Here is a 26,907-nt window from a genome sequence, read left to right as displayed (position 1 = left end):
AAATTAATACAGATTACATGCAGGATTGTTGCTAACAGTTTGATGCCTTTGATTTTGACATGCGTGAGAAAGTAATTATGGAGTCTAATATTAGAATGCCTTGAAAGTCAGCACATTTCCCTTTAAACTCCTTTTAAGTCGGTGCCATCCATAGGCAGTGTTGACAGCATGGGGCTACCTTGGTCAAGACTTGGAAGCTATTTATGTAATGAGCAGACATATTGCTGGGACCTTGATAAGGAATTTAAATCTGCCTATACCTTATTTTGCCAGCCTCACTACTAGATTGGGATAGAACCCAGGGATTAATTACATATGGAAATTGTTTTGAGATCTTTCATGATTGGTACTTTTCAAAATGTGATGGTTCCCAATACAATATTTTTAAATAATTAGGTTGTGATTTGTGTTTAAATGAAGATGGTATCCTATTTTTATTTCTTAGTGTAATCCTTTCTTTTTGAATACATAATACAAATTTCTATTTCCTCTTTTTCATGTTATCCTCCTCCTTCGCTCTATCTTAATAAAGAAAAATGAAAGAAATATTATCTAGTCTTCTCAATACATTCCTGGTTTACATGTTAAAGAGAAATGTGATAGGGATCCATGGAAAAGTATTGAGAACACTGTTCTTATCCCACTGGTTTCCTTTCTATTTTCAGATTCATGTAATTGATGTCATTGCTAAATAACAAGCATCGTTATTGTCAGTAGCTTAACTTACAAGTATATTAAAACAATATTTATATACCAATGTGAAAGTGTTTTTCACCCTTTCTTTTTCTAATAGCAGTGATATTGCAACTTTTATATTCAAGAAAAATATCTTAAATTGCACTAAGATATTATCTGATCTGTACAGAATTTAGCTTGAAGTATTCATGGAAATAAGTTAAATCACTATTACTAATTTTAAAATCTGAGTTTTAAAAATTTTTTATGCAATATCAGCTATACCTCTTAACCTGACTTTATGCAATTCTATGACTTTTTTAATGCTTGAAACAGTTAAAGTCACCCCTCCCCCATATTTCTAAATATTTTAAATGAAGATAATGCAGGGAATATCCTGTTAATGTATGGATACTCAGGTTAGATATTTGTAGTACTTTTATATTAAAATTATGGCAATGAATCAGTAATATCTTTGATCTTTTTCTGTTTTCCAAGTTTCAGAAAATGAAAGTTGCCAAAATAAACACCAAAAATCAACAAAGTAGCATACTTACTGATACATGGATAATGCTTAAGTAGTACTAATTATACAGTTACCAAAACCTGCAAGGATCAAAAGATTTTATTTTTAAGAAGGATTTCTCATGCTGCATGGATTATGTTGGTACATAATAGCTCAGTAGTACTTCTGCTGAATTGTAAAATAGCTTAGAGAGGAGTATGATGCCCATAGTTGGTGTAATGCATTGGTAATTAAGAGGGTGTGAGGTTAAGCTTCATTAACTGCTGAGGGATTGTATCTTGGATTTTATTATGCCCTAGAGAACATAAAAAGTGAGAAGGGTCAAACTGTTAGAATCAGATTTTGCTTGTGCATCTGCCAAAACAAAGACCACAAAATAATATAGAGGAGAACAGAAAGGGCATGGAATGAAATGGGCAGAAATATATTTACTGCCATCTTATGGATAAGGATTAATGTTTCTAGTGAGGAAATAAATATACCTAAATACTGGAATAATATTTTTGTATGGGAAGTTTATAATTTTATTTCAGATAGGATCTTTAAAGGAGAAAAACTGTTGTTTTTGTTGAAAGGTAGTCCTATTTTCTTTATTCATATTAATTTTCTAATCTGTTTCATTTGGCTAAAAGAGAAATTTCATTCTCCCATCCTGTCATCTTTATAGAACTTACGAAGTCTGCTTTTTTTTTTTTATTCCTGACCCTTGATACCATATTCTTGAGAACCATAAGCACCAAATTACAGAAAAGAAACAAAACTCTGATAATCCCTCTGTTAGGAAAGAAAGATATAACAGCAATATAGTGTGTTCTGTTTGTGCTCTGGGTTAGAAATCAAAGTCTAGGGATATTTTAGAATGTAAGAGAGGACCCTGATCTGTGATTGACAGCTGTAATAGTTGAATATTAAAGAGTTTTATGCCTAACATTCTCTTGAAATAGAGCTTTTATCAAAACATTAATTAAATTTTGTTTCATTAGAAACAGTCATTATAACAAATGGTATAGATTATAGTAGTGATCACCTCTGGAGGGTCAATGACTCCCAGTAAGTAGCGTAGTTAATGTTGGCATACCTAAAAATTTTAGGACTTCCAAATATGATAATGTAGTGAATATAAACTTACATTATAAATTTCTGGGTATTAGATAACAAAAGTATCAGAATGTGCCGCCTTTGTTTCCCAATATATCATTTTCATTAAGTCATTTTTACTTGAATTATGAATAGTAATACTGTAACCACTGAAACAATTTTTATAGAATGGATTTTTTTTTTCAGAGATACAGGATGACACTGTTGATTTAAGATTCATTTTCTAGGCCAGGCACATTGGCTCACGCTTACAACTTGCTTAAGGCTCTTATAAGTGTAATCCTAGCACTCTGGATGGCCAAGACAGGTAGATTGCCTGAGCTCAGGAGTTCGAGACCAGCCTGGGCAACACGGTGAAACCCTGTCTCTACTAAAATACAAAAAATTAGCTGGGCCTGGCAGTGTGCACCTGTAGTCCCAGCTACTTGGGAAGCTGAGGCAGGAGAATTGCTTGAACCCGGGAGACAGAGGTTGCAATGAGCCGAGATCATGCCACTGCACTCTAGCCTGGGCGTCAGAACGAGACTCCATCTCCAAAAAAAACCAAAAAAAAAGATTCATTTTCTAGCATGGGTTAATTCTGTATTTCACAAGACTTAAAAATCACACTACTGATTATTCTTAATTTGTATGGACCACATTTTTATTTTCTGTTATTTTTGTTCAGATTTTTGGCTAAAAGAATGGTAAAAAAAAAAAAAAAAAAAAATACTGAAGAGTTACCAGGTAGTCACATAGGTCTTCGCTGGTTAACTTACTAGCATGATAACATTTATCCACACCATAATCGGGTAAAATATTGATTTATATTGGTGCAACACTTAGAAACAAAGATGCTAAGGGCATTTGCGTCCGCTTACAAAAGGCATTCCATTTTTATCAGAATCTGAGAAGCCATTGATTGTAAGATGCATCATTATTAAATATACTACTAAGAGAAAAAAATATGAACTAAGAATGTTTCTATTCACTTAAAATTTTTATTTAATTCTTATTGGAAGAGGTTTCTTAGACTTACTTATTTTTTAAGTCATATCATACCTGTCCATAAAAAAAGAAGCACAACATGTAAAGTACTCATAAAACATCACATTCAGATTACTACTGTTCTAAATCACTTTCTGGCTCATAGTCATTGATATCCATGTGTTTCACAATTTACATTTTTCACAAGATACTGTTCTCTCTGTCATTAAGAGCACAGGCAATGTAGTACTTCTGTTTTTTTTTTCTTTTCTTTTCCAGCCTCCCAAGTAGCTGGGATTACAGGCATGCACCACCACACCTGGCTAACTTTGTATTTTTAGTAGAGACAGGGTGTCTCCTTGTTGGTCAGGCTGTTCTCAGACTCCTAACCTCAGGTGATCCACCTGTCTCGGCCTCCCAAAGTGCTGAGATTACAGGCGTGAGCCACTGCACCCGGCCTGTAGTATTTCTTAAAGGTGATGCAATATTGCACCCAGATTTTATTCTAAAACATTGGCATCCATCCTGCAAGTATTAGTGCAAGCACTGTCCTGATTTTCTCAGAAAGGATCAATAGTAGTATTCTAAAAAGCTAGGATTTTTATTCTTCTTTACTTGATCCATATATGGATTTTTGGGTGAAACATTGAAGAATTACATTTGTCCATTTGCACACCAAAAAAAAAAAAAAAACAAGCAAGTTTTTACATATGCAGACCGTGATAACTTTGTATCTGCTTCCAGGCTGACAATTATGCTATTCTCCCAGTTGTAAAATGCTTCCTGATTTTAGAGATGGTAATGTGGACAAAAACATGAATCTTAGAATCAATGAAATAAAGTAAATATATGCCTCATTTTTCAACCTTGGTTTTGATGTAAAGGCATACCTTGGAGATAATGCAGGTTTGGTTCCACACCACCACAATAAAGTGAGTCACATTTTTTTTATTTCCCAGTATATATAAAGTTATGTTGATACTATACCTTGGTCTACTAAGTGTGCAATATAGCATTATGACTAAAAAATAAATAATTTTAAAAGATCTTATTGCTAAAAAATGGTAACAATTATATGAGCCTTAAGCAAGTTGTAATCTTGTTGCTGGTATAGGTCTTGCCTTGATGTCGATGGCTGCTGACTTGTAGGTTGAGGTGACTGTGGTAATTTCTGAGAAGGAGGCAACAATGAAGATTGCCACATCAATTGACTCTTCTTTTTATGAAAGATTTATCTGTACAAGTGATGCTGTTTGGCAGCATTTTACCCACAGTAGAGCTTTTTTTCAAAATGGAAGTCAACTGCCAAAAAGCTCCTTAAACTGATAAACGACTTCAGTAAAGTTTCAGGATACAAAATCAATGTATAAAAATCAGTAGCATTTCTGTACACCAATAATCAAGCTGACAGCCAAATCAAGAATGCAGTCTCATTACAATAGCCAAAAAAAGAATAAAATACTTAGGAATACAGCTAACCAAGGAGGTGAAAGATTTCTGCAAAGTGAACTACAAAACACTGCTGAAAGAAATCAGAGATGATACAAACAAATGAAAAAGTGTTCTTCGCTCATGAATTGGAAGAATCAATATCATTAAAATGGCCATACTGCTCATAGCAATTTAAGGATTCAACACTATTTCTATCAAGCTACTACTAATGTCATTTTTCACAGAATTAGAAAAAATTATTATAAAATTTATATGGAACTACAAAGAGTCCAAAGCAATCCTAAGCAAAAAGAGCAAAGCAAAAGGCATCACATTACCTGACTTCAAACTATATTACAAGGCTACAGTAACCCAAACAGCATGGTACTGGTATACAGATATAAAGACCAATGGAACAGAAAAGAAAGCCCAGAAATAAAGCCATACACCGACAATCATCTGATCTTTGATAAAGTAGACTAAAATAAGCAATGGGGAAAGGACTCCCTTTTTAATAAATAGTGCTGGGAAAACTGGCTATCCACATGGAGAGGAATGAAACTGGGCACCTGCCTATCACCATATACAAAATTAACTCATGATGGATTAAAAACCTAAATCTAACTTGGGCTCAGCAACTCACACCTGTAATCCCAACACTTTGGGAGGCTGAGGCAGGCAGATCACCTGAAGTCAGGAGTTCAAGACCAGCCTGACCAACATGGTGAAACCCCGTCTCTACTGAAAATACAAAAATTAGCCAGGTGTGGTGGCGTGTGCCTGTAATTCCAGCTACCTTGGAAGCTCAGGTGGCAGAATTGCGTGAACCTGGGAGGCGGAGTTTGCAGTGAGCCGAGATTGTACCACTGCACTCCAGCCTGGGCAACAGAGTGAGACCCCATCTCAAAAACAAACAAAAAAAAAAACCCTAAATCTAAAACCTCAAACTATAACAATCCCAAAAGAAATCCTAGGAAATACGCTTCTGGACATCAGCCTTCGCTAAGGATTTATGACTAAGGACTCAAAAGCATTTGCAACAAAAAGAAAAATTGACAAGTGAGACCTAATTAAGAGCTTCTGTACAGCAAGAGAAAGTATCAATGCAGTAAACTAACAATCTACAAAATGGAAGAAAATATTCACAAACTATGCATCTGACACAGGCCTAATATCCAGATCCTATAAGAAACAAATCAACGAGTAGAAAACAACCCCACTAAAAAGAGAGCAAAGGACATGAACAGACACTTCTCAAAAGAAGACATAACAGGGAGGCCAGCACAGTGGCTGACACCTGTATTCCCAGCACTTTGGGAGGCTGAGGTGGGCAGATGACCTGAGGTCAGGAGTTCTAGACCAGCCTGGCCAAAATGGTGGGAAATTAGCCGGGCATTGTGGTGCACCCTGTAATCACAGCTACTCAGGAGGCTGAGGCAAGAGAACCACTTGAACCTGGGAGGCAAAGGTTGCAGTGAGCTAAGATCGCACCACTGTACTCCAGCCTGGGTGACAGAGTGAGACTCTGTCTCAAAAAAGGGAAGACGGCAAGATGGCCGAATAGGAACAGCTCCAGTCTCCAACTCCCAGCGCGAGCGACACAGAAGACCGGCGATTTCTGCATTTTCAACTGAGGTACTGGGTTCATCTCACTGGGGAGTGCCAGACGATCGGTGCTGGTCAGCTGCTGCAGCCCGACCAGCGAGAGCTGAAGCAGGGCGAGGCATTGCCTCACCTGGAAAGCGCAAGGGGGAAGGGAATCCCTTTTCCTAGCCAGGGGAACTGAGACACACAACACCTGGAAAATCGGGTAACTCCCACCCCAATACTGCGCTTTAAGCAGACAGGCACACCAGGAGATCATATCCCACACCTGGCCGGGAGTGTCCCACACCCACGGAGCCTCCCTCATTGCTAGCACAGCAGTCTGTGATCTACCGGCAAGGCAGCAGCGAGGCTGGGGGAGGGGCGCCCGCCATTGCTGAGGCTTAAGTAGGTAAACAAAGCTGCTGGGAAGCTTGAACTGGGTGGAGCTCACAGCAGCTCAAGGAAACCTGCCTGTCTCTGTAGACTCCACCTCTGGGGACAGGGCACAGTAAATAATAACAAACGCAGCAGCTCTGCAGACGCAAACGACTCTGTCTGACAGCTTTGAAGAGAGCAGTGGATCTCCCAACACGGAGGTTGAGATCTGAGAAGGGACAGACTCCCTGCTCAAGTGGGTCCCTGACCCCTGAGTAGCCTAACTGGGAGACATCCCCCACTAGGGGCAGTCTGACACACCACACCTCACAGGGTGGAGTACACCCCTGAGAGGAAGATTCCAAAGCAAGAATCAGACAGGTACACTCGCTGTTCAGAAATATTCTATCTTCTGCAGCCTCTGCTGCTGATACCCAGGCAAACAGGGTCTGGAGTGGACCTCAAGCAATCTCCTACAGCTACAACCTACAGCTGAGGATCCTGACTGTTAGAAGGAAAGCTATCAAACAGGAAGGACACCTACACCAAAACCCCATCAGTACATCACCATCATCAAAGACCAGAGGCAGATAAAACCACAAAGATGGGGAAAAAGCAGGGCAGAAAAGCTGGAAATTCAAAAAATAAGAGCGCATCTCCCCCGGCAAAGGAGCGCAGCTCATCGCCAGCAACGGATCAAAGCTGGACGGAGAATGACTTCGACGAGATGAGAGAAGAAGGCTTCAGTCCATCAAATTTCTCAGAGCTAAAGGAGGAATTACGTACCCAGCGCAAAGAAACTAAAAATCTTGAAAAAAAAGTGGAAGAATTGATGGCTAGAGTAATTAATGCAGAGAAGCTCACAAACGAAATGAAAGAGACGAAAACCATGGCACGAGAAATACGTGACAAATGCACAAGCTTCAGTAACCGTCTCGATCAACTGGAAGAAAGAATGTCAGCAATGGAGGATCAAATGAATGAAATGAAGCGAGAAGAGAAACCAAAAGAAAAAAGAAGAAAAAGAAATGAACAAAGCCTGCAAGAAGTATGGGATTATGTAAAAAGACCAAATCTACGTCTGATTGGGGTGCCTGAAAGTGAGGGGGAAAATGGAACCAAGTTGGAAAACACTCTTCAGGATATCATCCAGGAGAACTTCCCCAACCTAGTAGGGCAGGCCAACATTCAAATCCAGGAAATACAGAGAACGCCACAAAGATACTCCTCGAGAAGAGCAACTCCAAGACACATAATTGCCAGATTCACCAAAGTTGAAATGAAGGAAAAAATCTTAAGGGCAGCCAGAGAGAAAGGTCGGGTTACCCACAAAGGGAAGCCCATCAGACTAACAGCAGATCTCTCGGCAGAAACTCTTCAAGCCAGAAGAGAGTGGGGGCCAATATTCAACATTCTTAAAGAAAAGAATTTTAAACCCAGAATTTTATATCCAGCCAAACTAAGTTTCATAAGTGAAGGAGAAATAAAATCCTTTACAGATAAGCAAATGCTTAGAGATTTTGTCACCACTAGGCCTGCCTTACAAGAGACCCTGAAGGAAGCACTAAACATGGAAAGGAACAACCGGTACCAGCCATTGCAAAAACATGCCAAAATGTAAAGACCATCAAGGCTAGGAAGAAACTGCATCAACTAACGAGCAAAATAACCAGTTAATATCATCATGGCAGGATCAAGTTCACACATAACAATCTTAACCTTAAATGTAAATGGACTAAATGCTCCAATTAAAAGACACAGACTGGCAAACTGGATAAAGAGTCAAGACCCATCAGTCTGCTGTATTCAGGAGACCCATCTCACACGCAGAGACATACATAGGCTCAAAATAAAGGGATGGAGGAAGATTTACCAAGCAAATGGAGAACACAAAAAAGCGGGGGTTGCAATACTAGTCTCTGATAAAACAGACTTTAAACCATCAAAGATCAAAAGAGACAAAGAAGGCCATTACATAATGGTAAAGGGATCAATTCAACAGGAAGAGCTAACTATCCTAAATATATATGCACCCAATACAGGAGCACCCAGATTCATAAAGCAAGTCCTTAGAGACTTACAAAGAGACTTAGACTCCCATACAATAATCATGGGAGACTTCAACACTCCACTGTCGACATTAGACAGATCAACGAGACAGAAAGTTAACAAGGATATCCAGGAATTGAACTCATCTCTGCAGCAAGCAGACCTAATAGACATCTATAGAACTCTCCACCCCAAATCAACAGAATATACATTCTTCTCAGCACCACATCGTACTTACTCCAAAATTGACCACGTAATTGGAAGTAAAGCACTCCTCAGCAAATGTACAAGAACAGAAATTATAACAAACTGTCTCTCAGACCACAGTGCAATCAAATTAGAACTCAGGACTAAGAAACTCAATCAAAACCGCTCAACTACATGGAAACTGAACAACCTGCTCCTGAATGACTACTGGGTACATAACGAAATGAAGGCAGAAATAAAGATGTTCTTTGAAACCAATGAGAACAAAGATACAACATACCAGAATCTCTGGGACACATTTAAAGCAGTGTATAGAGGGAAATTTATAGCACTAAATGCCCACAAGAGAAAGCAGGAAAGATCTAAAATTGACACTCTAACATCGCAATTAAAAGAACTAGAGAAGCAAGAGCAAACACATTCGAAAGCTAGCAGAAGGCAAGAAATAACTAAGATCAGAGCAGAACTGAAGGAGATAGAGACACAACAAACCCTCCAAAAAATCAATGAATCCAGGAGTTGGTTTTTTGAAAAGATCAACAAAATTGACAGACCACTAGCAAGACTAATAAAGAAGAAAAGAGAGAAGAATCAAATCGACGCAATTAAAAATGATAAAGGGGATATCACCACCGACCCCACAGAAATACAAACTACCATCAGAGAATACTATAAACACCTCTATGCAAATAAACTGGAAAATCTAGAAGAAATGGATAATTTCCTGGACACTTACACTCTTCCAAGACTAAACCAGGAAGAAGTTGAATCCCTGAATAGACCAATAGTAGGCTCTGAAATTGAGGCAATAATTAATAGCCTACCAACCAAAAAAAGTCCAGGACCAGATGGATTCACAGCTGAATTCTACCAGAGGTACAAGGAGGAGCTGGTACCATTCCTTCTGAAACTATTCCAATCAATAGAAAAAGAGGGAATCCTCCCTAACTCATTTTATGAGGCCAACATCATCCTGATACCAAAGCCTGGCAGAGACACAACAAAAAAAGAGAATTTTAGACCAATATCCCTGATGAACATCGATGCAAAAATCCTCAATAAAATACTGGCAAACCGGATTCAGCAGCACATCAAAAAGCTTATCCACCATGATCAAGTGGGCTTCATCCCTGGGATGCAAGGCTGGTTCAACACTCGCAAATCAATAAACATAATCCAGCATATAAACAGAACCAAAGACAAGAACCACATCATTATCTCAATAGATGCAGAAAAGGCTTTTGACAAAATTCAACAGCCCTTCATGCTAAAAACGCTCAATAAATTCGGTATTGATGGAACGTACCTCAAAATCATAAGAGCTATTTATGACAAACCCACAGCCAATATCATACTGAATGGGCAAAAACTGGAAAAATTCCCTTTGAAAACTGGCACAAGACAGGGATGCCCTCTCTCACCACTCCTATTCAACATAGTGTTGGAAGTTCTGGCTAGGGCAATCAGGCAAGAGAAAGAAATCAAGGGGATTCAGTTAGGAAAAGAAGAAGTCAAATTGTCCCTGTTTGCAGACGACATGATTGTATATTTAGAAAACCCCATTGTCTCAGCCCAAAATCTCCTTAAGCTGATCAGCAACTTCAGCAAAGTCTCAGGATACAAAATTAATGTGCAAAAATCACAAGCATTCTTATACACCAGTGACAGTCAAACAGAGAGCCAAATCAGGAATGAACTTCCATTCACAATTGCTTCAAAGAGAATAAAATACCTAGGAATCCAACTTACAAGGGATGTAAAGGACCTCTTCAAGGAGAACTACAAACCACTGCTCAGTGAAATCAAAGAGGACACAAACAAATGGAAGAACATACCATGCTCATGGATAGGAAGAATCAATATCGTGAAAATGGCCATACTGCCCAAGGTAATTTATAGATTCAATGCCATCCCCATCAAGCTACCAATGAGCTTCTTCACAGAATTGGAAAAAACTGCTTTAAAGTTCATATGGAACCAAAAAAGAGCCCGCATCTCCAAGACAATCCTAAGTCAAAAGAACAAAGCTGGAGGCATCACGCTACCTGACTTCAAACTATACTACAAGGCTACAGTAACCAAAACAGCATGGTACTGGTACCAAAACAGAGATATAGACCAATGGAACAGAACAGAGTCCTCAGAAATAATACCACACATCTACAGCCATCTGATCTTTGACAAACCTGAGAGAAACAAGAAATGGGGAAAGGATTCCCTATTTAATAAATGGTGCTGGGAAAACTGGCTAGCCATAAGTAGAAAGCTGAAACTGGATCCTTTCCTTACTCCTTATACGAAAATTAATTCAAGATGGATTAGAGACTTAAATGTTAGACCTAATACCATAAAAATCCTAGAGGAAAACCTAGGTAGTACCATTCAGGACATAGGCATGGGCAAAGACTTCATGTCTAAAACACCAAAAGCAACGGCAGCAAAAGCCAAAATTGACAAATGGGATCTCATCAAACTAAAGAGCTTCTGCACAGCAAAAGAAACTACCATCAGAGTGAGCAGGCAACCTACAGAATGGGAGAAAATTTTTGCAATCTACTCATCTGACAAAGGGCTAATATCCAGAACCTACAAAGAACTCCAACAAATTTACAAGAAAAAAACAAACAACCCCATCCAAAAGTGGGCAAAGGATATGAACAGACATTTCTCAAAAGAAGACATTCATACAGCCAACAGACACATGAAAAAATGCTCATCATCACTGGCCATCAGAGAAATGCAAATCAAAACCACAATGAGATACCATCTCACACCAGTTAGAATGGCGATCATTCAAAAGTCAGGAAACAACAGGTGCTGGAGAGGATGTGGAGAAATAGGAACACTTTTACACTGTTGGTGGGATTGTAAACTAGTTCAACCATTATGGAAAACAGTATGGCGATTCCTCAAGGATCTAGAACTAGAGGTACCATATGACCCAGCCATCCCATTACTGGGTATATACCCAAAGGATTATAAATTATGCTGCTATAAGCACACATGCACACGTATGTTTATTGCAGCACTATTCACAATAGCAAAGACTTGGAATCAACCCAAATGTCCATCAGTGACAGATTGGATTAAGAAAATGTGGCACATATACACCATGGAATACTATGCAGCCATAAAAAAGGATGAGTTTGTGTCCTTTGTAGGGACATGGATGCAGCTGGAAACCATCATTCTTAGCAAACTATCACAAGAACAGAAAACCAAACACCGCATGTTCTCACTCGTAGGTGGGAACTGAACAATGAGATCACTTGGACTCGGGAAGGGGAACATCACACACCGGGGCCTATCATGGGGAGGGGGGAGGGGGGAGGGATTGCATTGGGAGTTATACCTGATGTAAATGACGAGTTGATGGGTGCAGCACACCAACATGGCACAAGTATACATATGTAGCAAACCTGCACGTTGTGCACATGTACCCTACAACTTGAAGTTTAATAATAATAAATAAATTTAAAAAAAAAAATAAATAAACTTTTGTGGAAAAAAAAAAAAAAAAAGGGAAGACATACAAGTGGCCAACAAACATGAAAAAATGTTCATCATCATGAATCATCAAAGAAATACAAATCAGAATCACAGTGAGATATCATCTCACACCAGGTAGAATGGCTTTTGTTAAAAAGTCAAAAAATAATAGTTGTTGGTGGGGCTGTGAAGAAAAGGGAATGCTTATACACTGTTGGTGGGAATGTAAATCCATTCAGCCACTGTAGAGAGCAGTTTGGAAATTTTTCAAAGAACTAAGAGTTGAACTAACATCCAACCCAGCAATTCCATTATTGGGTACATACCCAGAGGAAAATAAATCATTCTACCAAAAAGACACATCGGTATGTATATACACTGTAGCATTATTCTCAATAGCAAAGACATGGAACCAACCCAGGTGCCCATCAACAGTGGACTGGATAAAGAAAATGTAATACATATATACCACGGAATACTATTCAGCCATAAAGAAATCATGTCCTGGCCAGATGTGGTGGCTCATGCCTGTAATCCCAGCACTTTGGGAGGCTGAGGCGGGCGGATCATGAGGTCAGGTGATGGAGACCATCCTGGCTCACCATCCTGGCTAACATGGTGAAACCCCGTCTCCACTGAAAAATACAAAAAAATTAGCTGGACATGGTGGCAGGCACCTGTGGTCCCAGCTACTCGAGAGGCTGAGGCAGGAGAATGGCATGAACCCGGAAGGCAGAGCTTGCAGTGAGCCAAGATCATGCCACTGGGCAACAGAGTGAGACTCTGTCTCCAAAAAAAAAAGAAAAAAGAAATCATGTCCTTTGCAGCAACATGGATGCAGCTGGAAGCCATTATCCTAAGCAAACTATGTCGAAACAAAAACCAAATACCATATGTTCTCATTTATAAGTAGGAGCAAAACATCAGGTACACATGGACATAAAGATGGAAACAGTAAACACTGTGGAATACAAGGCAGGAGAGGGAAGGAGGGAGGGAAGGGCTGAAAATTTCCTATTGGGCATTATGTTCACTTCCAGGGTGACAGCTTCAATTGTACTTCAGACTCCAGCATCAAGCAGTATACTCTTTTTTTTTTTTTTTTTTTTTTTTTAAAGACAGAGTCTCACTCCATCGCCCAGGCTTGAGTGCAGTGGCGCAATCTCAGCTTACTGCAGCCTCCACTTGCTGGGTTCAAGCAATTCTCCTGCCTCAGCCTACCAAGTAGCTGGGATTACAGGTACCCACCACCACGCCCAGCTAATTTTTGTATTTTTAGTAGAGTCGGGGTTTCACCATGTTGGCCAGGCTGGTCTTGAACTCCTGACCTCAAGTGATCCACCCGTCTCAGCCTCCCAAAGTGCTGGGATTACAGGCGTGAGCCACCGCGCGCAGCCAAAGTGTAAACTTTGTTTTTTTGAGATGGAGTCTCACTCTATTGCCCAGGCTGGCGTGCAGTGGCACAATCTCGTCTCACTGCAACTCCGCCTCCTGGATTCAAGCGATTCTTCTGCCTCAGCCTCCTGGGTAGCTGGGACTACAGGTGCACGCCATCATGCCCTGCTAATTTTTGTATTTTTAGTAGAGTTGGGGTTTCACCATATTGGCCAGGCTGGTCTTGAACTCCTGACCTTGTGATCTGCCTGCCTCAACCTCCCAGAGTGCTGGGATTACAGGTGTAAGCCACCACACCCGGCCCATGCAATATACCTTTTTAACAAACCTGCACGTGTACCTTCGGAATCTAAAATAAAAACTGAAAAGAAAAAAAAAAAAACAAAATGGGAATCAACCCCTCAAACCCTACCGTTGTTTTATCCATTAAGTATGTGGAATATTCTAAATCCTTTGTTGTTATTTCAACAGTGTTCATAGCATCTTCACCAGGAGCAGAATTCATCTCAAAAAACCACTTATTTTGCTTGTCCAGAAGAAGCAATTCCATATCAAAGTTTTCTCATGAGATGGCAGCAATTAGTCACATCTTCAGGCTCCACTTCTAGTTCTCTTGCTGTTTCTGTCACATCTGCAGTTACTTCCTCCACCAGAGTCTTGAACCCCTCAAAGTCATCCATGAGGGTTGGAATCAACTTCTCCCAAACTCCTGTTAATATTGATATTTTGACCTCCTCTCATGAATCATGAATATTCTTATGGCAGCTAGAATAGTAAATCTTCCCAGGTTTTCAATTTACTTCGCCCATATCCATCAGAGGAATCACTATCTATAGCAGCAATAGCCTTAAGACGTGTTTTTTCTTAAATAATAGGACTTGAAAATTGAAATTACTCCTGATCCATGGGCTACAGAATGGATGTTGTGTTAACAGGCATGAAAACATTAATCTCTTTGTACATCCTTATCAGAGGTCTTGGGTGACCAGGTGCACTGTCACTAAGCAGTAATATTTTGAAAGGACTGTTTTTCTCTGAGCAGTAGGTCTCCATATAGTGCGCTTAAAATATTCAGAAAACCATGTCGTATACAGATATGCTATCATCCAGGCTTTGTTGTTCTGTTTATAGAGTACAAGCAGAGTAGATTTAGCATAATTTTTAAGGGCCCTAGGATTTTGGAATGATAAGTGAGTATTGGCTTCAACTTACAGTCATTAACTGCATTATCCCCTAACAGGAGAGTCAGCCTATCGTTTGAAGATTTGGAGTTAGGCATTGACTTCTCTCTACCCATGAAAGTCCTAGACAGTGTCTTCTTCCAGTAGAAGGCTGTTTCATCTACATTGAAAATCTGTTGTTTAGTGCAGACACCTTCATCACTTCGCTAGATCTTCTGGATAACTTGCTGCAGTATCAACATCAGGATTTGCTGTTTCACTTTGCACTTTTATGGAGATGGCTTCTTTTCTGAAATCTCGTGAACTAACCTCTCCTTCTAACTTTTCTTCTGAAGCTTCTTCATCTCTCTTGGCATTTAAAATGTTTAATTATATAGATATTTTTACTTCAGAATCAAATATAATTGGACCCTTTGAAAAGAAAATGCCTATGCCAGTAAACAGAGTCTCTAGAAGAGGAAAGTAAAATGGATTTCACTTCTTATATTCCTTTTGTTGCTCATTGTCATGTCACATTTTTAATTTATTTATTGTTTTTATGTTTAGCCTTTCATTTTCTTTTGCTTGTTCTCCCCAACATTTCTAATTTCGTTTTCATTTTCTGTTTGAGAGAGGATATGTTTATAGAGAGATTATCTATCTATTAAGATGTTACCAGTTTCTTATTTTTACACTCTTTTTATTGGAGTCCCTTTTAATGTTGCTGAATTGTATCTTAATATAAAAAAGGTTTATGGTAGGCTATGCACAATGACTCATGCCTGTAGTCACAGCACTTTGGGAGGCCAAAGCAGGAGGATCACTTGAGGCCAGGAGTTAGAGACCAGCCTGGGCAACATAGCAAGACACCATCTCTACAAAACAATAAGAAAACAGTTAACTGGGCATGGTGGTGCACACATCTAGCCCTAGTTACTCGGGAGCCTGAGGCAGGAGGATCCCTTGAGCCCAGGAGTTCAAGAAGGCTGCAGTGAGCTGTGTTTGCACCATTGTACTCCAGCCTGGGCAACCAAGCAACACTCTGGCTCAAAAAAAGGAGAGGAGGGGGAAAGAGGAGGAAGGAAGGAAGATTGTTGTGAATTTTTCCAAAGTATAATTTACATATAATTTTGTCAATTTGATATACAATTCAGTGAGTTTGGGTAAATGTTCACAGTTTTATAACCACCACCACAATCATAACATAGAACATTTCCATCCCCTGAGAAATGTGCCTACTCGCAGTCTGTCTCCCTACCACCACTTGACCCCGGCAACCTCCAGTATGCATCTATATCTTTAGCATATACCTCAAAACTCTTCTGGCTCTCTACCCATTACCCAATTTCAAAGACACTTCCACGTGTTTAGGTATTTCTTGCAGCAGCACCTTATTCCTTGGTATCAAAATCTGTGTTAGTCAGCTGAGGCTGCTGTAACAAAATACTATAAACCAAGTGGTTTAAACAACATAAATTTACTGTCTTACAGTTTTAGAGACTAGGAATTCCAAGATCAAGGTTCCAACCAAGTTATTTCCTGGTGAGGGCTCTCTTCCTGGCTTGTAGACTGCTGCTTTCTCGCTGTGTGCTCACATGACCTCTTATTTTCACACAGATAAAGATCTCTTTCTGGTGTCTCTTCTTACAAGGTAATTAATTACCTTTATTATCTCATTTAAACTTAGTTATTTTCAAACACCCCTTTCTCCAAATACCATCTCATTAGGGGATAGGAGTTCAGTGTTTCGACCTGAGGAGGACACGAACATTGAGTATATAACAGTTGCTATGGATGAAAAGATAGAGTAAGACATAGTCCTTGCCCTTAACGATCTCATAGTGGAATAGTTGAAATTTGAAGAGAGCTCATCTAAATAAAGACAAATGAGGAGGGTGCACGCCCAAGATGGCCAAATAGGAACACCTCCAGCCTCCAGCTCCCAGCGTGAGTGAGACAGAAGACGGGTGATTACTGCATTTTCAACTGAGGTACCGGGTTCATCTCACTGGGGAGTGCTGGACAATCGGTGCTGGTCAGCTGCTGCAGCCCGACCAGCGAGAGCTGAAGCAGAGCGAGGCATTGCCTCACCTGGGAAGTGCAAGGGGGAGGGGAATCCCTTTTCCTAGCCAGGGGAACTGAGACACACAACACTTGTAAAATCGGGTAACTCCCACCCTAATACTGCGCTTTACCAAGGGTCTTAGCAAATGGCACAGCAGGAGATTATATCCCACACCTGGCCCGGAGGGTCCCACGCCCACGGAGCCTCCCTCATTGCTAGCACAGCAGTCTGAGATCTAACTGCAAGGTGGCAGCGAGGCTAGGGGAGGGGCGCCCACCATTGCTAAGGCTTAAGTGGGTAAACAAAGCCATCGGGAAGCTCGAATTGGGTGGAGCCCACCGCAGCTCAAGGAGGCCAGCCTGCCTCTGTAGACTCCTCCGCTGGGGACAGGGCATAACTAAACAAAAAGCAGGAGAAACCTCAGCAGAGGTAAATGCCCCTGTCTGATAGCTTTGAAGAGAGCAGTGGATCTCCCAGCACAGAGGTTGAGATCTGAGAACGGACAGACTGCCTGCTCAAGTGGGTCCCTGACCCCTGAGTATCCTAACTGGGAGACATCCCCCACTAGGTGCAGACCGACACCTCACACCTCACACGGTGGGGTACACCCCTGAGATGAAGCTTTCAGAGCAAGAATCAGACAGTAACACTCAATGTTCAGCAATATTCTATCTTCTGCCATCCCATTACTGGGTATATACCCAAAGGATGATAAGTCATGCTGCTAGAAAGACACATGCACACGTATGTTTATTGCGGCACTATTCACAATACCAAAGACTTGGAATCAACCCAAATGTCCATCAGTGACAGGCTGGATAAAGAAAATGTGCCACATATACACCATGGAATACTATGCAGCCATAAAAAAGGATGAGTTCATGTCCTTTGTAGGGACATGGATGCAGCTGGAAACCATCATTCTCAGCAAACTATCACAAGAGCAGAAAACCAAATACCGCATGTTCTCACTCATAGGTGGGAATTGAACAATGAGATCACTTGAACACAGGAAGGGGAACATCACACACTGGGTCCTATTGTGGGGCGGGTGTAGGGGGTAGGGATACCATTAGGAGATATACCTAATGTAAATGACGAGTTAATGGGTGCAGCATACCAACATGGCACATGTATGCATATGTAACAAACCTGCACGTTGTGCACATGTACCCTAGAACTTAAAGTATAATAAAAAAAAAAAAGAAAGACAAATGAGGTATTTTTTTGTATAGACTGTTTTGAAAAGTTGAGACTTCTAAAATCCCATTCTAGAAATAATGCTGAGAATGCTAGTAACATAAGAAGTCATGTGCTTTTTGTGGTGTTGAATTTTATAGTGTATGCAATATGCCCCTTGAGTTTGCAAAGGAGAAATATCAAAGTTAATGGATGGAGGTAAGCAGGCTGGAGAGGTTGCTATTTTCTCTATGTGATTTCTTTCCTGTAGTGTTACAACTCCTGCTTCAGAGAAGGTCTCTTCAGTTGGATATTCATCATCAAATACAGATATTCCCAAATGGACTCTCTTTGCCCCAAACACCAATTGTTCTTCCAGTCTGATGGTTTTAAAAACGTACTACTTCATGGAAAAAGAAATATTTAAACCACTTTTCCTTAGAAGAAATTTAGTATACTTTTTGAGACTTGATAACTTACTCAATACTGTGAAATAAAAGGTCTTTTTCTAAAGGATCTAATATTAGTAGTAGGTGTTCCTTTTAATATTAACATAAAAGTAAGTTTGGGGTTGGTGGGGTATACATAGACCACTGTCAGTTTATTCTTGTGGCATTTATTTGACTTCTTATTTCTGTACTGCCTTTTCCTTCCCATTTTTGTGTCTATTACTATCCTTGCACAAAATACGAAGGTTCACCTCTCATATAATACCATACACACACACATTCTCTCACTGTCTCTCACACATGCTCTTTCTCATTCTCTCTCTTGCTCTTTCTCTTTCCCTATATCACTTTTTTCTTTTGTTTGTTTTTGAGACAGGGTCTCACTCTGTCACCCAGGCTGGAGTGCAGTGGTACAATCTTGGCTCACTGCAGCCCCTGCCTCCAGGGCTCAAGAGATCTTCCCACCTTAGCCTCCCAAGTAGCTGCGACTATAGTTGAGCGCCACCACCCCTAGTTAATTTTTGTATTAATATGTTTTGTAGAGATGAGGTTTTACCATGTTGCCAAGGCTGGTCTATCACTTTCTTTATTTTCCCTTTCAGTATATTTAATTCTTCTTCCCTAGTTAAGTCAGTATTAAGTGTGTACATTAGGACAATTTCTTATTCAGTCAAATATTACAATATTTGACAGTCTATATTTCTCCTTTGTTACATACCTGTTTTTTCTAGAAGTAACAATTGCCTCATTTTTTATCTGTATGAATTATGAATTCATCCCAAAACTTTCCACTAAAGTTTTCAAACTCCTCTTTAATGTATGTAAGTATGAAACCCTTGGAATCCTCCATACTCCAACTCCAAATGGACAGCTTGCTTCCGAGGTTGTCTACACAGCTGTTATTCTGGCACTTTCCTTTATCATTCTAGCAACTACCTTGACCTTGCTTCTGTGTAAGATGCCTTGTTTCCTGGATCTCTGGTGTTTATATGTATTAGTTCATCCCTTGTTTTGGTGCTATACATTCTCTAATAACTTGAGAGTGAATGGAGGTAGAAGGGAGGAATGAGGTGGTAGAGGTATTTTGATCTTTGCATGTCTGATAATGTCTTAATTCCACTCTCAAATTTAACATTAGTTTTGCTGAATATACAATTCTAGATTAGAAATAACTTTGTCTCAGAGCAGTCCATTGTTGCTGTTATAAAGTTTGATGCCATTCATGTTCCTGACATATTCACACCCAACCTGGAGAAGCAATTTAGATTTTCTCTGTATTCCCTCTTGTTCTGAAATGTCAGAATTATGTGCCTTGTTGTAGATGTATTTCCATTCAAAGTTATATACTCAGTAGGATTTTAAAATCTAAAATACCCTATTTCAGGGTGTCAGCCTCCTAAACTAGTCCTCTAAATGTTTTCTTTTTTCTCTCATGTTCTGTCTTTTTTTTTTTTTTTTTTTTTTTTTTTTGAGACAGGATCTCGCTCTGTCACGCAGGCTAGAATGCACTGGTGTGATCATGGCTTACTACATCCTCCACCCGCTGGCCTCAAGCAATGCTGCCACTCTGCCTCTCAAGTAGCTGGGACTACAGGCACGCACCACCATGCCTGGTTAATTATTTTATTTTTTTGTAGGGAAAGGATCTCACTATTTTGCCCAGGCTGGTCTTAAACTTCTGGCCTCAGGTGAGCCTTCTGCCCTAGCCTCCCAAAGTGCTGGGATTACAGGTGTGAGCCACCACATTCAGCCATGTTCTATGTCTTTAGAAAGCCATATAGGATGGTGGTTAAGAGGCTGAGCTACAGAGCAAGACTTTCCAAACTCAAGTCCTGGGTCTGCTACTTAATTATTTTGCGACCTTGGACCAGTTAATTAACCTTTGTGTTTCAATGTCTTCATCTATATAAAATGGGTTTAGTAGTAGTGCTTAATTCTTAGGATTGATTTGAGGATTAAATATGTTAATTTTCTAGGGTGCTTAGAATAGCGCCTGGCAGAAAGCACTTTAAAACATACTAACTATATTTTTAAATTAGCTTTGCTATCATCATTATTATTGATCTTTTATTCTGAGAGATTTGACCACGTTGATCTGGCACTTCTGATTATTTTTTTCACAAATCTGCAATTACATTTTTAATTTCTGCACACTGTTTTTTTCCAGATTTTTTCCTTTTACTGAATTATTATTCTCTTATTTTTTATGCACACATCTTTTACAATAAATATTACTTTTTATTTTTGTGACTTTTTTCTGCTCCTGGCATTGTTTTTGTTTTCTGCTCATTTGTTTTAGTCCTTGAATTTCATATTAGATGCTTTTCTCAAGTATCTAGTGATTCTTCTCTGTCCATTCATATTCAAAAGTGAAGGACTGAAAAACTAATTGGAAGTGCTGTGTGTTTGGGCATGTAACTTATGAATGAGTAGGTTTACTGTGAGCTTATGTAAAATAGCATCTCTCTAAAGGTCTTCTCTCTTAATTTTGCTAGTTTTTCCTGGGAGGAATCCTTCAGTCTCCCCATCCCTTGCCTGTTCTGTTAAAGGATGACTTCTGCCCTTCTGAAAGCCTTAGCAGTGGGAGGCAACTGTGGTAGGGGCGGGGTGGGGGACAGTGGAGGGGAAGAGGAAGTCCTCTCACCCCTCTGTATGAAGACTTTCAAGAAATTATCCTATCTTCAATGTGATGTCTTATCCCTTCCCTCAGCAGTGATCCACCTTCCGAGGTTTGTCTTATTTGAACTTTCCATTTCTCTTGCAGTTAGTTGGTGGAGGTGGGGGTGAGTAGAATCCTGACTTTTAGGGAAAAGTAAAGGATCTGTAGATCTTCATGTTCCTTTAAAAATTTTTCAACCAGTCCTTCTGTTTTCACACAACTGTTGTTCTTTGCTTGCTGAAGCTACTGGTTTGTTTTCTAAGTATACCAATTGTTATGATTTGTTAAAGCCATGTATGTGGTAGAATCTATGATGTTTACTATATTATTCTCTCTTCTTTTCTGCATGTTTTCTACATCTCATAGAAAAAAGTAATTTCAGATGCAAAGGATGTTTATGTTATAAACCAAGTTTGTTGTAGCATTTTTAGATTGCAAACAACCTAAATTTCTAACAGTGGAGAAATGATAAACTCCACCAAAGACTGAAAAGAAAAAAGTTAGCCAGGTGTGGTGGTGTGCGGCATGTTGTCCAGCTACTCAGAAGACTGAGGCAAGAGGATTCCTTGAACCCCAGAGTTCAGAGATGTGGTGAGCTATGATTGTGCCACTGCACTCCAGCCTGGGCCACCCAGCGAGACTCTAATTCAAAAAATAATAATAATAAAAATAAACTAATGAACTATTAATTTTCTTTTTAAACAATTAAATGTGATGCTTCTTCAGAATTCTGATTGATATAAGTGAAAAATGTGTCATTGACAGTTACAAAACTTCACACAGTACACAATTTGAAGTGTTAAGTAAATAAATACATATCCTATTTTCTATTCTAGAACTGGCCAACGGAATTTTCTGTGGTGTTGAAAATGTTCTATACCAGAACTATGCAATAGAGTAGCTATTAACTACTTTTGACTATTAAGCACTTGAAATGTGGCTAGCGCAGTTGAGACATTAACTTTTTCATTCATTTAATTTTAATTAATACAAATTTAAATTTTAATAGCTAGAAGCTAGAATATTGAACAGCATACTTCCAGACCAAAGTTTTCATAAATAATGCTGATATATTTTTATAACTGAGATTAACAAACTAATTTAGATCATAAAATGTTTTAATTGGTATCTAGAATCTTTTCTTAAATGCAGAAAAAAGAAATTGGGAAAAATAAGTTTTAGACAATTTTACGTGAAAATAAATAGATTTTGCAAGCTACATGTAAGTTAATTAAATTTAAGTATTTATAATATTTTATTAAAATATTTGTTTACTTTCTCATTTCAGAAATAAAAGTAATGGCTCTCCACCTTGACGATAGGGCTGTGGGGAAAGGAAAGCTTGAGAATATCAAAATCTGGAAACTTTTTCTTTACAGTCTGCAAGTTTTATTCTACCCCGACAAAGCAATAAAAAATATTGATGTGATTTTATTATTAGCAGTAACATTGATATGATTTTATTATGATTTATTTGTTATATATAAAGGCAGGAAAATAATAGAAAACCAAGAATGTAAGGTAACTTTAAAATAATCTATAGATTTTTTTTTTTTGAGACAGATTTTCGCTCTTGTTGCCCAGGCTGGAGTGCAGTGCCATGATCTCAGCTCTCTGCAACCTCCATCTCCCGGCTTCAAGTGGTTCTCCTGCCTCAGCCACCCGAGTAGCTGGGATTACACACACCCGCCATTTTTTGTGTGTGTGCTTTTTTTTAACTAGAGACAGACTGGTTGGGCAGTTGGTACCTCAGGTGATTTCGCCATGTTGGGCAGACTGGTACCTCAGGTGATAGGCCCACCTCAGCTTCCCAAAATACTGGGATTACAGGCGTGAGCCACCGTGCCTGGCCAATTCGCAGATTTTATTCAGAGGCAGAATGATGACCATCAACCAATACTGAGTAGGCAGTTTTTATGTAGTTAAAGTGTTCTAAACAGAATGTCCAATTAGTTCCTTTATGGTAGTGTAATGAATATTTATTCACCTACTCTTCATGTTTCAAATTTTTCTAAAGTACGTTTAGGAATTACTACATTTTAGGTATTTTAGGTTAAGATATCAGAATAACAGATATGGATCATAGGTCTCTCCTATATTACGAAACAAAAAATAATTTTAAATACTTCAAAAAATTCAGGTGTGAAAAACAAAACAAGAAAAGTCAAGGTCCAGCCGAATGCCATAAATATATAGAGTTTGTCATCATTTGGTGTGGTTCCAAACTTCACTGTCACATTCAGAAATTAATTAGGATAATCTTAAGAATTAATTAGGGGCAGTGGTCTTGAATTTAAACAAATGTTTCTCTCTTTTCTGAACTCTCATTTCACTTTCATCTGTGCCAAACATTTTGGTATTGGATCACATGCAGCTTGATATTCATTGACATTTCATGTATGTATAATCTCATTTTCCCATAAAGGCTATAAGTTTCTTGATGGGTAGGGACTATATGATAATGTATATACTCAGATCTTGTTATGAAATGAGCACCATAACAAGTACTTCCACGCTGCTGAGAACCTACCTCTGCTCAGCCAGCCTCCTTGGGGCTTCCCTGCTCATAACTTTCAAGTGTTACTACACCTGCAGTGTTTCCTTCCTTCTTTCAGCAAATCTTCCTTGAGGTTTTTTAGGTGCTGGGTAGAATTCACAGATGCAGGGACCCATCCCAACAGTGTCCTTGTCCCCATAGAGCCTGCATATGTATGGGGGAAGACAGAAGATAAAAAATTTCAAAAATGTAAAAAAATTTTAAAATGTAAAAATAAACATTCTAATTGCAATAATGATATAAAGAATGTAGGGGCCGGGCGCGGTGGCTCATGCCTGTACTGCCAGCACTTTGGGAGGCCCAGGTGGGTGGATCACGAGGTGAGGAGATCGAGAGCATCCTGGCTAACACGGTGAAACCCCATCTCTACTAAAAATACAAAAAATTAGCCGGGCATGGTGGCGGGTGCCTGTAGTCCCAGCTGCTCACGAGGCTGAGGCAGGAGAATGGTGTGAACCCAAGAGGCAGAGCTTGCAGTGAGCCAAGATCACGCTACTGCACTCCAGCCTGGGCAACAGAGCGAGACTCCATCTCAAAAAAAAAAGAAAGAAAGAAAAGAAGAAAAAGGGGAGGGATAAGGCCATGTTAGACATATTTCTAAGATATACAAACGGCCAACCCAGCAAATGAAGTTATGCTCAGCATCATTGTCATTAGGGAAATGCAAATCCAAACCACATTGAGATACCACTTCATCCCCACCAGGGTAGCTATTTAGAAATAATAATAATAACAATTGGTTGCTAAGAATATAGAATAAATGGAACCCACTTACATTGTTGGTCGGAATGTAAAATGGTGCAGCCACTGTGGAAAACATTTTGGCAGTTCCTCAAATAGTTAAAAATGGAGTTACCCTGTGACTCAGGAATTCCTCTCCTAGGTATATACCAAAGAGAATGGAAACATGTTCACACCAAAGTTTATGTGTGAATATTTATAGCAGCATTAGCCATAATAACTGAAGAATAGAAATGATCCATGTACGTCAGGTGATGAGTAGTTAAACAATGTGGTACATACGTACAATGAATAGTATTTGACCACAGAAAAGAATGAAATACTGGTGCAACATAGTTGAACATTGAAGACATTAGTCTAAGTGAAGGAAGCCAGACACAAAAGGTCACATATTGTATGGTTCCATTTTTAGGAAATGTCCAGAACAACTAATCCATAAAGACAAGATTAGTGGTTGCCAGGGGCAGGGGAGAAGGGGAATGTGGAGTGATTTTTAAATGGGTGTGCAGTTTTTTGGGGGACTGATGAAGGTAGATAGTGGTGATGGTTACACAACTCTGAATTACTAAAAATTACCAAATTGTATACTTAAAATGATGTTTTTATGTTATGTGAATTTTATTTCACTTTAAAAAATATATAAAGGGTTGGGGACGGTGGCTCACGCCTGTAATCCAGCACTTTGGGAGGCCAAGGCAGGCAGATTGCTTGAGCTCAGGAGTTCGACACCAGCCTGGGCAAACATGGTGAAATCTGGTCTCTACAAAAAATACAAAAATTAGCCAGGTATGGTGGAATGCGCCTGTAGTCCCATCTACTCAGGAGGCTGAGGTGGGAGGATCCCTTGAGCCCAGGAGTATATATACATACACACACATGCGCGCGTATATATAAGTGTATATAATGTATATAGGTATGTATATATAAGAAATCTTATAACCTATATATGTATATATAAGAAACCATATATATATGTATGCATATATAAGAAACCTTATAACCTTTATATAGCCATTAATTGAAAAAGTGTATTTTCTGTACATCTTTTGAACATTCTCATCTTTAAGAAAATGAGTGCCTTATCAGTATTAAACTTGGAATCATTACAATTTTCATGATACATTAAAAGTGTTTAACATGGTAAAACGTCTATTATGGGAATAGATACATATTTAATAAGATAAATCAGGAAATGCTTACCTATATTTTATAGTCTCATCTTGTTTAGATAAGTTAAACATATTAATGAGTCTCTAGTATTTTAGGATTATTTCTCTAATATTGTACACATTAATGTAAGAGCATTTCTTAGAATCGGACTATTTTCCACAATAAGAGGACAGTGTGATATAAATTATTTTTCAAATCTTTTTATTATTGAGTTGTGAGTAACCGTTGTTACAGCTATTGCCAGGTGTCCCTGGGGTTGAAAAAGATGTTAATCCAAATACATTATACTAAATTTATTGCCCAATATTGACAATACAAAATGTGTGGCTCTGAGGACAATTGTTTGACTGACTTCTCACGAACTAACATTTGTAGGATTCCTAATATGTAGGAAACATCATTCTCTGTATTTTACATTTTTAACTTATTTACTCCTTACAACAACCCATTGAAGTGAATAATACTTTGTCATTGTTGTTGTTGCTGCTGTTGTTGCTGCTGTTGTTGTTGTTGTTGAGACAGGGTTTTGCTTTGTCACCCAGGCTGGAGTACAGTGGCATGATCTTTGCTCACTGTAGCCTCAACCTCCTGGGCTCAAGCGATCCTCCCATCTCAGCCCCCTAAGTAGTTGGCACTACAGGCATGTGCCACCGCACCCAGCTACTTTTTTTGTATTTTTTGTAGAGACGTGTTGCCCAAACTGGTCTCAAACTCCTGAACTCAAGTGATCCACCCATCTTGGCCTCCCAAAGTGCTAGGATTTTAGGTGTGAGCCACTGCGCGCAGCCAGAAGTAAATACTATTACCTCCATTTTTTAGATGATGAATGGAGACATAGAGAGGTCATGTGGTAACACAGACACTGCTACTAGTGCTAAGTCAAGATTTGAACTGCACATTCTAGTTGCCGAATTCAAACTCATAACCACTATGCTGTATTACACTAAACTCCCTCACAAATACGTATTTCCATTGGAAAATGAAGTCACTTTATATTGTAAGATACTAATGCTTAGCTAGGAATGATGGATTCACAGCTTAAATGATATAACTAGTTTCTAATACCAGCATTAATTAAAATGTGGGTTCACTTTGAGGCCTTTTAGAAGGTAAGTAAAATATATCATAT

The 26,907-nt window shown here is 39.1% G+C and overlaps 1 protein-coding gene across 5 annotated transcripts in view; it reads left to right on the top strand.

The window, feature by feature from the left end:
- ELP4 (elongator acetyltransferase complex subunit 4) overlaps positions 1 to 26,907 on the top strand; it is a 266,231-nt gene that overhangs the window by 54,202 nt on the left and 185,122 nt on the right. The window lies entirely within an intron of this gene.

This window comes from Chlorocebus sabaeus, chromosome 1 (genome assembly GCF_047675955.1).
Source record: "Chlorocebus sabaeus isolate Y175 chromosome 1, mChlSab1.0.hap1, whole genome shotgun sequence".
NCBI lineage: Eukaryota > Metazoa > Chordata > Mammalia > Primates > Cercopithecidae > Chlorocebus > Chlorocebus sabaeus.
This window is presented reverse-complemented; position numbering and strand designations above follow the sequence as displayed.